General features: G+C 33.8%; 1 protein-coding gene and 1 pseudogene across 2 annotated transcripts in view; both read right to left on the bottom strand.

Annotated features, from left to right (window-relative positions):
• CCSER1 (coiled-coil serine rich protein 1) overlaps nt 1-13,110 on the bottom strand; it is a 1,304,443-nt gene that overhangs the window by 1,275,224 nt on the left and 16,109 nt on the right. The window lies entirely within an intron of this gene.
• On the bottom strand, nt 8,785-8,961 carry LOC130850650 (U2 spliceosomal RNA; annotated as a pseudogene).

Here is a 13,110-nt window from a genome sequence, read left to right as displayed (position 1 = left end):
AAGAATAATTATAGCAGACAGCTGCACAAAGTAAACCAAATCTAAAGCCTAGGAAACTAAAATTAAGATATTCTGAGTTAATTAAGAATGTTGTTCTCTTTCTACAAAAGTTATTCATTCAACTGCCAAATACAATTATTAAGAAATATTTTATTATCTCTAGTACATTAAAAACTAATTTATCACATTTACCTGCCTTTAGCAACATGATTAAATTTTGCATCATAAATTAAATATCACAAAATATTTCATTAATGATGTATGACAAAGCACAAATTTAAAGATGATTTTATTTGAATGTGAGTAAACAGCCATCTCTAAAAGGCACAAAAATTGAAAATAATCATATGCTTCTCTTCTTTTGAAATATATAAAAATATAATAAATCCCAACACACACAAATAAAAATAATCTTGAATTGTGACACATAAGGATAATTTCCTTGGTTTCTTACTCCCTGGGCAAAGACATAAACTGTTTTAGATTATTCAATTAGTGACCTGAAATATTAACACACTTATCTAAGTCATTGTTCCTGACATACTCTAATCCACCATTTTTTTAGAACATGGTTCTTCTAACTTTCATATTCAAATACTGAATATTGTAAATTCAGTAGATAAAAATCTCATGAGGCTATCCTTACATACCATAGAAGAACAAAAGGAATTGTTTTTTGTCATAGATCAAAAGGTAGCAAATACATCTTTGCAGCACCCTGCTGCTTCTGAATTAATTTAGCTTATTTATGACTCATTGGACTCTTTTCTTGTCACTGCTCAAGTCACTTCCCACCACTGTTAGGGTTTTGATGTCTTAACTTTTTTTTGCAGACTACTAGAATACTATTTAGGGTACTGGTACTCTCTTTTAAACAGAGGATAAGTTTTAGAAGATTTTTCCAATTGAAATATACAATGCATTGTTGTTAATTTTTACAAACAGAAGGAGAAATATAAGTACTAAGAACTCATTTTAATGAAATACTTATTTGTCCAAAATGTCATTATCAGATGTAGAAATGATAAGAGGAATGCATATTCATATATTTATAGATTATGCTATTACAACCATTAAATATTAATGGAACATGAGAATTTATTATGCCAGAACACATAAAATATGTAAATACATAAAATATCAATCTTTCAATATGGGAACAGAGAAAGGGAAAGCAAGTTACTGAAGGAAAGGCCTTCTGTTTTGCACTCAGGGAGGAAATAGGTAAGGTTGAGCTTGCCAAGTCACAAAAAGGGTGAGCCTGAGAGAACATGACTTATACGTTCTACATCTACAACTTCACCAACTTATGGCCTTTCCCACTTCACTACACTCCACATTCCAAGCTACAGCAGCTCTTTGTTTTTTACCTTCTAAACCAGGAGAGTAGACATGCTATTGGTACCCTTTCTAGCCAATGCAGCATTTCTCTACTAGCTTAAAAAAAAATCAATTTTACAAAAGGGGTCCTTTAATTTCTCATTTTTACATAGTTTAAAAGTGATTATCAGTGTTTGAATGAATTACAGTAGAATGCAAACAGCTAATCCAACAACAAGTATGTAGATGCGGAGAACATTTGTATAAAAATAAAAACAAACTCAGAGCTGGTTGGAGAAATAAATGATTTATTATGTCTAAGCCACTAAAACAGTGCCTGGGATATAGTAAGTATTAAGTAAGCATTATTATTACAAACTGACTATGAATCTGCTCTTATTTTGCATGAAGGAAGGGTGAAAAGAGAAGGTGGATACTGTATACTGGCAAGAACTCAAGCAAAAGTCTTTGGCCAGAAGGAAAAGAACACAGGATGAGCAAACGGACAAAAGGAAACTTGAAGGCTCCACAAGTTTACAGAGTGAACTCACTTTTCTTTTTACATTCACTTAGGATATAACATTACAAGTTGTACATTTTGATTAAGCATCTGCATGGGCAGGCAGTTTTATTTTGCATAATTTATATTTTTGGTAGCTTATCTCTTTCACAGCAGCATTTGAATTTTAAGTCTGTTTCTAGGGAATTGATTAACTGTGCTATATGTGGTATTTGGTAAAAACATCACAGTGAAGTACAGTGATGGTTTAGTCACATACTATACTGAGAGCACTGAGATCATCAATGAGATTGTTACCAATTTAACTTCATAATTTGTTTTCTAAATCTCTATCAATCTCTTTTCTTTCTAGTCTTTCTAGTCTTCTTCTAATCTCTAGTCTTTCTAGTCTCGTAGAACTATTTTTTTTCCACTAGTGCTTTCCATTCTGTTTCTTCCCGTAGCCTCCATACCAAGCTTCATTACCTACTTTATCTCCCTTGTGATTCTCCAAGACTTACCTCTCCAATGGACTCTCTCTCCAAACTATAAACAGCCATTGTGCTCATTCATTAACCTTATTTCCAATGCTTCCTGTAACTGCTGCTTGATAAAAACTAGTGTCTCAAAGGCCTCCAATGACCTCTTAGTCATCAACCATAACAGGCTTTTCTTGTAGCATTGGAGAATTTGCCCAACTTCTTTGTGTCCAAAAATCTCATCTCCATTGCATTTGTTATCACTGAACTCTCCTAATGGTCCTCCTAACTTTTTAGTTGCTCAATATTATTCTTTCACCCCAGATTCTGACTCTAATCCTCTTCTCTTTCTCTAATCTCTCCCTTACATATACAACCCAACCTCATAACTTCAATTTCCATCTTAGTGTACATTACTGTGATACCTATATCAGCTCTGATTGGCCTAACCTCTAGATGAATTTTTAATCTCACATTTCTAACTTCCAAGTGCAACTCTCTCCAGTCTACCCTCTCTCCTCTATCAAACTGTAACACCATTTTAAGGATTCACTTTGAAGGTGCTCATGTGCACTGGTTTGAGCGCAAAAATTTTATGGCTTCAAATCTCGCTCTGCCCCTTCAGGTTGTATGATCTTCGGCATGTTACATAACCTTGAAATTTTCCAATCTGTAAAATGGGAATAACAATACTACCTACCATAAGATGGTTATTAAAAGTACAGTCTTTAAAACACTCAAGTTGCTTGACACAGTGAAACATCATGTTGTAAGTATTCAGTATCATTAGATACTAAGATTTTAATTATCGCTTACCATGTAAATATTATTAATAAGAGTAAAAATGGCTTGGCACAATCCCTGAAATAAAATGATTCTCAACAAATGTTAAGCATTATTTATTATTCTGGAAAAACATATCAATCTGTATATCAAACATGGAGGCAGCTATGTTAAAATGGACAGAATACTGAGCTCACAGTCAAGAGAACTGGATGTAGAAACTAGCCAAAATGTAAAGCAATGTGAACAGTCACTACATTCTGTGAATATTATTCACCTGTAAAATAAAAAGCTTTGAAAAATTGAGCTCTAAGGACTCCATCATTCAATGGCTCCATGAGTAGCTAATTCAATGTATCCAAATAGTAACTCCTTATCAATTCCCCCTTAGATTTTTCCCTGCTGTACTTTCTCTTTCTAGTAAAGAAACAATCATCTTCCTAGGCATTCACAAACTTCCCCATGTCTTCTTCCCCATGTCAGAATATGATATCAACATTTAACCAAAGTGCTAAAGCAAGAACTATGATTCATTTGCAATACCTTTTCTTTAAAACCAGGCACTGGCAAACTTAAATCCTTATAGTAAATCTGAGCTTTTCGATCTACTGCTCAAAATCCTGGGTGCTTTCCATGATCTACAGAATAAATTCCAAATTCCACTATCCAGCTACCATGTGATTTCAATTTACCCTTTTGCTATTATTTCCTACAACTTCCCTTCAGGTATACTCTACCCAGCTGAACTGAAATAATCAGTGCTCTCTACACATTCGTGATCTTTTCTGTCCTTCACAGGTTCACATCATCCACTCTGCCTGAATGTCCTTTCTGATGTTTGAATGTCTAAATCACACTCCAGTGGACACTGCAGGCTGCCTACTCAAGAACCAGTCTCCATTAGTATATGGATTTTCAGAAAAGTATGTCCAAAACTCTCCCCACACAAATAAACACTCAGGGAAAATCAAGTCCCATTTCCAACTCCAAGGATGAGCCTTGGTTCACTAATGCCAATATGCACATTCCTTCATACCAGTCATAGGTTAAGAGTGAACATGGATCCTAGGCACTCCAATCAAGGTAGGTTTTAGACTGCTTCCTTGAAATACTACAGCAGTATTTCTTCTTCTAGAGATTGTTATGCACAGTTGTGAGTCTCAGAGTTCACTCTTGCCACCCTCCTACCAGTCAAGGAAAAAAGCAGAGCTGATAACCAACCTTAGAGAGAAAGATAGCAGAAGCTCTGAATGAACTGTATCTGTTCACTGCTCTCCATGTGAACTCTTTTAGTTATATGAACCAGCAAATTCCCTGTGTTAAGATACTTTGATTACTTACTTGTAGGCAAAAACACTTTAAATTGATATACATACACACTTCACGATCAAATTCAAATACAATATATAGATGAAGATAATCTCTCCTTTAAAATCACATCGCTTTTTTATATGCATTTTTATGGCTTTCACATTCAATCTGTTTAATGCATTAGGGTATACAGTATATTTGTCATAACTACCTTCCTTAGAACACAAGCCCATCTGTGCCAGATCCATGTCTAATTCATCTTGATATTTTTCACAATGCTTTACACACTGCAAAAATAGGATAATTCACTGTTTAATACTGAATAACTGAACAAATGGAAAAAAATCAATTTATGTAATATCACCTTGGATCAATTGTTTTAATAAAATATAAAATGATTAAGTATTCTCTCCACTTGTATTCTTTGCACCATGAGTCTTCTTAATTATACAAAATATTCTGAAACTCTACTAATATATTCTAGATTATTAAGATTTAAAAGCATTAAAAGTGTATACTAAATATTAAATTCCAACTAATCTCTTTTGTAGCTTGAATACCTGTATTCCATTTTAAATGATTCATTTAAATGTTAAGTTGTAAGAAAAAAATTTCAAATGGTAGATTTTATAAATCCTATAGGATCACTTTAAAATTAAACATTTTCAAAAAATTAGATATTGAATATATTGCATCTAAATAAGCAATTCCTAAATTGAACATTATAAACAGACCTTTTTGCAGAAACCCTATATCATGTTTTTTAATAATTCCAAAATATAGTAGCAAGAATATATTAAAATGCTACCTGGACAATTTTACCTCTGTTGCCTTTTGTTATTCCATTTCTTTTATTCATCATCATTGCATTTTGCATAAGTACAATTTTCTTACATACATTTGTAAGTGTTCCAGGCACGGTTTTCATTATTCAGAGATAGGAGGACTTTAGTTCTAATTGCTTTGACAGCTTTGCTTTAAGTCTTTCATATTCTCATTCATGCTGATCAACCAAGCAAGTCTTTGTCATCCCAGAGTGTGGTTGTGGAACCTTTTATTGAATCAAATGCTTTACTTTTATGAGGGAGAGAAAAAAAATAATCCATTCAGTAAGACTTTAATGATGGTATTTTAAATCAACTCCAACCACAAAAGAATAAAATAATGCTAAAATGATCAGAAATATTATATATATGTATATAAATCGTTCACTGAATAATTACTTAGATCCTTAAAAAGGCAAGTTATTAAAACCAAGTGTGTATATATGGCAATCCCAATCTCCCAATTCATTCCTCCCCAACCCTCCCCACTTTCCCCATGTGGTGCCCATATGTTTGTTCTCTACATCTATGTCTCTATTTCTATCTTGCAAACCGGTTGATTTGTACCATTTTTCTATAGTCCACATATATGTGTTAATATACGATATTTGTTTTTCTGACTCACTTCACTCTGTATGACAGTCTCTAGGTTCATGCATGTCTCTACAAATGTCCCAGTTTCATTGTTTTTACAGCTGAGTAATATTCCATTGTATATATGCCCCACATCTTTTTTATCTATTCATCAGTTGGTAGCCATGTCCTGGCTATTGTAAGTAGTGCTGCAATGAACACTGGAGTGCATGTGTCTTTTTGAATTATGGTGTTCTCTAGGTATATGCCCAGTAGTGGGATTGTTGGGTCATATGGTAACTCTATTTTTAGATTTGCAAGGAACCTCCATACTGTTCTCCATAGTGGCTGTATCAATTTATATTCCCACCAACAGTGCAAGAGCGTTCCCTTTTCTCCACATCCTCTCCAGCATTTACTCTTTGTAGATTTTCTGATGATGCCCATTCTGACCGGTGTGAGGTGATACCTCATTGTCGTTTTGATTTGCATTTCTCTAATAATTAGTGATGTTGAGCTGCTTTTCATGTGCCTCTTGGCCATCCATACGACTTCTTTGGAGAAATACCTATTTAGATCTTCTGCCCATTTTTTGACTGGGTTGTTTGTTTTTTTGATATTGAGCTGGATGAACTGTTTGTATATTTTGGATATTAATCCTTTGTCTGTTGATTCGTTGGCAAATATTTTCTCCCATTCTGAGGGTTGTCTTTTCATCTTGCTTATAGTTTCCTTTGCTGTGCAGAAGCTTTGAAGTTTCAATAGGTCCCACTTATTTATTTTTGTTTTTATTTCCATTACTCTAGGGGGTGGATCAAAAAAGATCTTGCTGTGATTTATGTCAGAGTGTTCTTCCTCTGTTCTCCTCTAGGAGTTTTATAGTGTCTGGCCTTACATGTAGGTCTTTAATCCATTTTGAGTTTATTTTTGTGTATGGTGTTAGGGAGTGTTCTAATTTCATTCTTTTACATGTAGCTGTCTAGTTTTCCCAGCACCACTTATTAAAGAGGCTGCCTTTTCTCCATTGAATATCCTTGCCTCCTTTGTTATAGATTAGTTGACCATAGTTTATCTCTGGGCTTTCTATCCTGTTCCACTGATCTATATTTCTGTTTTTGTGCCAGTACCATACTGTCTTGATCACTGTAGCCTTGTAGTATAGTTTGAAGTCTGGAAGCCTGATTCCCCCAACTCCGTCTTTCCTTCTCAAGATTGCTTTAGCTATTCAGGATCTTTTGTGTTTCCATACAAATCATACAATTTCTTGTTCTAGTTCTGTGAAAAATGCCCTTGGTAATTTGATAGGGATTGCGTTGAATCTGTAAATTGCTTTGGGTAGTACAGTCATTTTCACAACGTTGATTCTTCCAATCCACGAACATGGTGTATCTCTCCTCTCTATCTGTTTGTGCAAAGGTGAACATATTTTTTTTTAAGAATCACTCGTTGGCCTTGAACTCTACCAGTCCAACTACTCTAAGTTATTTCCCAGGAACATTAGACATCTACTAGTCCAACTACCCCAAGTTATTTCCCTTTTGATGCTATTAAATAATAGCACTACCTCCAATATGTACTGGAGTCAAATGTATTCTTTAATTAGCAATGAAAAAGAAGTAGACAATTTCACCTATGTTAGACTCGCCCTATTTTTTTTAATTAATTAATTGGCTGCATCGGGTCTTCGTTGCTGCACACAGGCTTTCTCCAGTTGCAGTGAGCAGGGGCGGGTGCTACTCTTCATTGTGCTATGCAGGCTCCTCACTGTAGTGGCTTCTCTTGTTGCAGAGTACAGGCTCTAGGCACGTGGGCTTCAGTAGTTGTGGCACATAGGCTTAGTAGCTCCACGGCGTGTGGGATCTTCCCAGAGCAGTGATCAAGCCCATGTCCCCTGCATTGGCAGACGGATTCCTATCCACTGCACCACCTAGGAAGTCTCTAGACTCCCACTATTTTGGAAAGGACTAGCAAAAGGTTCCTTCTCACTAGAACAAAATATGCAAATGTTTATAAAGAAAACTACAGTTGGGCTCCATGTTCATATAGTGAAGAGTTTAAAAGGATGGATTCTGGGCCCTGCCTCACAAATTGGCACCTGCTCTACTACTTTCTGTGTGAACTTGGGCTATTTACTTAACATCTCTAATCCTCAACATCCTCATTAGTAAAACGAGCAAATTACCACTAATCCATCAGGTTATCGTGAGGACTAAATGAGTTAATGTGTGTAACATACACACCAGTGGCTGGTAAATCCTAAAAGTGATATCAGTATTGGCTATTTTTATATACCTGCTATTATAAATATTACTGGATTCCTGAAATAGATGCCACAAACAAGGTTTTTCCAAAATCAAAATACCTTTTATATTCTAAAATATATTTTACTACTCACATATTTTATTAAGAATGTGATCTACTTGTAAAACAAAGCACTGAGAAAAATGACTCAGGAAATCAAAATGCAGTATTCCTATTCCTACACTCTATGGAAAGCAGATGTACAGATGAGTTCAGGTTAGAGGTTCAGCTTGATAGCACAACAGAAAGTGACAGAAGAAAACATAGTTGAGCTAAAGCCAGAAACATGAATTAACAGTGAGATTATAGGAAATTAAAATAACTGTCCAGTGAGGCTCAAATGAGATAACAGTTTGGGAAAGCAGTTTACAGACTAAAACTTCTCCTGAGGAATGCTGTGGTTTTGCTTGTTACTGCCAGCAGATAGATCTCTTCCTCTGATTCTCTCTGATCAAAATACCCTTTGCGCCAATGCCAGGAACAAATCTGTACCAACCTTGCAGTATAAAATCTACATTTTCTATAGAATATGCATTCCTTTGTGCACTTTTTTTACTACGTCGTCAACCAAAGTATACTAACAATGCAAAAGATCTTTACATAATTACCTTTTTCTGATTGAATATTTTCAAGAGACTAGTACTGAGTTTTTCAAAGTAAATCCATGGACACTCTAGGTGATCTACAAACTACTAGAACTTACAAACATTGTTTTTTTGTCTGTGTTCATGCACACATGCTTATTTGGGGGAAAAAAGGACCTTTATTTTCCTTAACACCCAAAAGATGCCTGTAACTCAAAAAGTTAAATTACTAAACTGATAAGAACAGATACTACACTTGATCTTAGCCAAAATGCTTTCCCAGATATTAGAGTATTATAGTAGCTGCCACAGAGCTAAACTATTGTGTAATCCCCAGATGTGGCCCCTTGTCCCATGTTCATTCCTTATGTGCTTTTTATCTCTAAGAAAACATGTGTACATAAGCTTACTTTTTGCAAATAACCTATAAAATTATAAGGTGCCTGTTAAAGTTATATATAAGCTGAAAATGCAACTGTTTAAAAATGAGTATAAAATAAAGGTTATCAATACAATTATAAAAATGTAAAATGGTTATTGGGATAAGGAGGGGAGAATTGGGCAATGACTTCTAATTTTGGTCCTTAAAATTCTGGTTTAGAGTCAAATTAAACAAACTATTTTAAGTATTTTAAAAAATTAAGAATTTCCAAAATGGCCCCTAGCTGTAAAATCTATATTATAAGGAGAAAAGAAAGAAGCTTAATAGAATAGAACAGCTTATTCTGTAAAGTCTAGTATTCCAAATTTGCTAACACCAGACTCAATACAAACATAGATTCCGATAAGAAATGTCTAAACATATTCTTTTTATATCTGCTGCCATGTTTCCTGTGAACTATCACTATAAGCCCAAAGTCTCCAATTATATGAAAAAAAAAGGATAAAGGGATAGCCATTATGCAAAAGTTAGGCCATTCAAGACTTCTCATTGGCAAGTTTCAGCTGAAAAAATTTAATTTCCTATTGGATTTTTAAAATTAAAACCACATAAAATATTTCCACTGTTTAAGCAAATGAGAAGAGTTGTTGGTATGATAAGTGGAGAAAGCTAGAAATGCTTACAGAGAAGCTTAAAATGTCACCTAAACGCTAACATTGTGTGTACAACTTTTTTTTTTTTTTGCTTTTAATAATTAATTATTTAAAAAAAAAAAAAAAGTTAAATTACTACAATTCACTCTTGAAACAATCTTCTAAGTTATCTTGCTCAAAATTACTCACATTCTAACCTAAATATCATCAGTTCACCATCATCTGTAGTACTATTTTTCTTTTAATGAAGTCACATTAGTATACCCAATGACACGGCATTTCAATATAAACCTGAAAATTACTTTAAATATTTGTGTGTATTGAGGTATTCATTTCATTTTCAAACCTGAAATAATTCTGTCATGGAGATTTTTTAGGACTTTAAGCCTCTTGCTTCCAGTACACTGATTTCTTTAAATACTAGTGGTTTTGAGGCATGTATTTAATAAATTATTTTTTCAGAATAATTTATATTAGCCTCTTAGGTGCTTGATCATTGCCAACATTACTCGTATATCTATGGGTACTAGGTGCATATTTTAATAAGCCAGAAATAACTTCTGGTTTATACATGAATCTTTTAAATAATGGAATACTTCCTTTGGTATAATAAACAATTACATAAGATGAGATGAGGGACTTTCCTGGTGGTCCAGTGGTAAAGAATCCACCTTCCAATGCAGGGGATGCAGTTCGATCACTGGACGGGAAACTAAGATCCCACATGCCCTGGGGCAACTAAGCCCTTGCACCACAACTACTGAGCTGGTGTGCCTCAATGAGAGAGCCTGCATGCCACAACTAGAGAGAGAAAACCTGCACACCGCAGCTAGAGAGAGGCCCGCATACTGCAAGGAAAGATCCGGCATGCCTCAACGAAGATCCCGTGTGCCTCAACTAAGACCCGATGCAGAAATAAAGAAAGAAAGGAAAGAAAGAAAGGAAGGAAAGAAAGAGAGAGAGAGAGAGAGAGAGAGAAAAAAGAAAGAAAGAAAGAAAGAAAGAAAGAAAGAAAGAAAGAAAGAAAGAAAGGGAAAGAAAGAAAGATTGATTTTTCCATAACACAAGCTATGCAGTCCCTGAAAAATTGTCTGATTTTTCTATGCCTCAATTTTTAAAAACAAAAATGGAAATTAAAAAGAACTTATCCCATTGATTTGTCTTAATAAAATAAAAGCATGAAAGTTGAGCACTTAGCACTGTTGTGCACACAGAAGATACTCAATAACTGTTAAGTTTACAAGTTTTTAAGCAAAGTTCTGAAAATAAATAAAATAGTAAATAAATTAGTCGCTAAATAATAAATAAACCAAAATACAAGTAGTAGCCTGAAGATAATCAAAAGGAACACTATAGTCTACCTTCATAAATTAAGATAATGAAAATGAATGTTTAATGCTATATTGAAAATACTTCTTTAAGGATATCATAGTGTCTTAAAAGGGAAGTTATCTGTGTGTTTTTTCATAGATTAATAGCAGCAGTGATGTTGATTTGGCAAAAGTCAAAGACTTTTACAGAGACTGGCCAAAGTAGTGCCACATTTTTAAGTTAAGGAACACTGATCATCGCCTAGTATAATATTTTCAAACGCATGTTGTTCTAATAGATATATTATTATTTGGATAAATAATCATCAACTATTAAGGTATTTTATGAACATTCTCTGGTCACATCAAAATTGGCTAATATAAAGTTACACTGATTTATCTTAGTCAATGGCAATAATGGTTAAAAGTTAACAAAATTATCAATGCTTAATTAATCTTCCAACTCCCACCTCTGTCTTTTATTATATAACTCACAGCTTTTTTGTGATCTATTCTAAAAGCTGCTGGACCAAACTTACAACACGATGGTAACTGTTTTTCCAGACAAAATCAGAGGTAATAAGTACTATAGGAAGGATGGTTTTAGGAGGAAAAATGTGATGTAAAGATCATATCCTTTTCATTTGTTAAATTTAAACAGGAGAAAAAGCATAATATGAAGAAAGTAGTATTTTACACTCTGTAAAAATTTAAAGACACTTTACACGTTAAAATAATCCTCTGGTCTTCTATTCTTTCACTCTAGATTAATACTCTACATCTGTGCAATTAAATTTGGTCTGATTTTTCAAAAGACTAGAAATACAAGAAGGTAAAAAAAAATGAGGTTACAGAATCAAATATCAAAAGAAGAGCAGTACTTATCTCACTTGTTTTAATTCACTACCTCAGTTGAATATTTTACTTTGAAACATATTTCCCACTTTAAGTTTATTTTCTGTTTAACTCTTGGGGAGGTAAGAATGTTACTTCCTAGATACCAAATAGCAGTTAGCTTTCAAATGCCAACCATAAAGTTATACTGGAATTCCCTAGCGGTCCAGTGGTTAGGACTCTGCACTCTCACTGCCTAGGGCCAGGGTTCAGTCCCTGGTTGGGGCATTAAAAATCCAACAAGCCTCTGCAAGGGGTGGCCCAAAAAACAAAACAAAACAAAACAAAAAAACCCCACAAAGCTACATAATGGTGGTTGACAGACTATTTCAGGAAATCTGTCACTTCTTTCATCATTTGTCAATGTCACAGAAAAAAAAAGTGTCCTAAGAAAATACCTATGAGTTCATGGATCATCATAATATGAAAACTCTAATCTTATATTTAATCTTTATAAACTGTAGAATTTTATTTTATTTTTGTTTTTATTGCACATAATAACTAAAGATGTTCAGTTTTAGCTCCAGAGGTAAAAGATTTCCAAAGGATGAAGATATAGTAAAGGAAAAATTATATAGTTTTGATTATGAAGACAGTTCACAGATAGAAAATGTAGAAACAGAGTCAAAACAATAATGAAACATCTATAACATGATCTTTAAAACAATGATTGCATAAAGATCATATTCTTCTAAAAGTTTAGACATTTGCTGTCAGTTCCTATATCCATAGATTGTGAATTTAAAAAAAAAAAACACTTTTAGTTAGACACTGAAATGCTAAATACAGTCAGCCCAAGTCTATGGACAATCCAAATACAAATAAATCCAAATACAAATGCAGAGCATATAACTAAAGAGAACATTGGTACAGGAATGAAATTTTATTTTAAAGACAATACCATATAATACAAAAGGGAGGCAGAACTACAATTATTGTTTCTTTTACCCTTCCGAGTTTTACTTTATAATGTAACTCTTTAATTATTTAAGTGCTATTTTGATTATGCGGCATTCTACATTGCCTAGGTTGGGGTTACTCTATGCATAAAAAATAATGTATTTTGTTTGTTAAATTGGAAAGGTGCTCTACTCTCAGATTTTGATTTGAATTCTAATTGGGGCCTATGAGATCACAATATTTTAAAGGTAAAAAGTAACAAAAGAGCAGGATTAGCATTTGATATGACATCTAGAA

The sequence above is a fragment of the Hippopotamus amphibius genome, chromosome 3 (genome assembly GCF_030028045.1).
Source record: "Hippopotamus amphibius kiboko isolate mHipAmp2 chromosome 3, mHipAmp2.hap2, whole genome shotgun sequence".
Classification (NCBI taxonomy): Eukaryota; Metazoa; Chordata; class Mammalia; order Artiodactyla; family Hippopotamidae; genus Hippopotamus; species Hippopotamus amphibius.
Note: the sequence above shows the minus strand (reverse complement) of the source record. Positions and strands in the feature narration are given on the sequence as shown.